The sequence below is a fragment of the Penaeus monodon genome, chromosome 19, assembly GCF_015228065.2.
Source record: "Penaeus monodon isolate SGIC_2016 chromosome 19, NSTDA_Pmon_1, whole genome shotgun sequence".
NCBI classification, from domain to species: Eukaryota; Metazoa; Arthropoda; class Malacostraca; order Decapoda; family Penaeidae; genus Penaeus; species Penaeus monodon.
Window position 1 is genome coordinate 2,401,746 of NC_051404.1, and position 371 is coordinate 2,402,116.

At 40.7% G+C, this 371-nt stretch overlaps 1 protein-coding gene across 1 annotated transcript in view; it reads right to left on the reverse strand.

The window, feature by feature from the left end:
• LOC119584971 (microtubule-associated protein futsch-like) overlaps positions 1-371 on the reverse strand; it is a gene marked incomplete at its 5' end in the record, with an annotated part of 346,977 nt that overhangs the window by 152,070 nt on the left and 194,536 nt on the right.

Sequence of the window (371 nt, forward strand, 5' to 3'; positions counted from 1 at the left end):
GGAAATACCATGACGGAGATTATATGATGGAGAGGGGGGGGGGGAGGAAGGGTAAAAAGGTGAGAAGGGAAAAGAAAGGAAAAGAGAGGAAAGGAGGGGAAAGAAGGAAAAAAGAGAGGAAAGGAGAGGAAAGAAGGAAAAAAGAGAGGAAAATAGAAGATAAGAAGGGAAAAAAGGGGAAAAGAAGGAAAGGAGGGAAAATGGAAAAGAAGGGAAAAGAGAAGAAAAGAAGGAAAAGGAGGGAAAAGGGAAAAGAAAGGAAAAGAAAGGAAGATGAGAAGGAAAAGAAAGGAAAAGAAAGGAAGAGAGGGGAAAAGAAAGGAAAATAAAGGAAATGAAGGAATGGAGGGGAAAAGACGGCTAAGCAGATA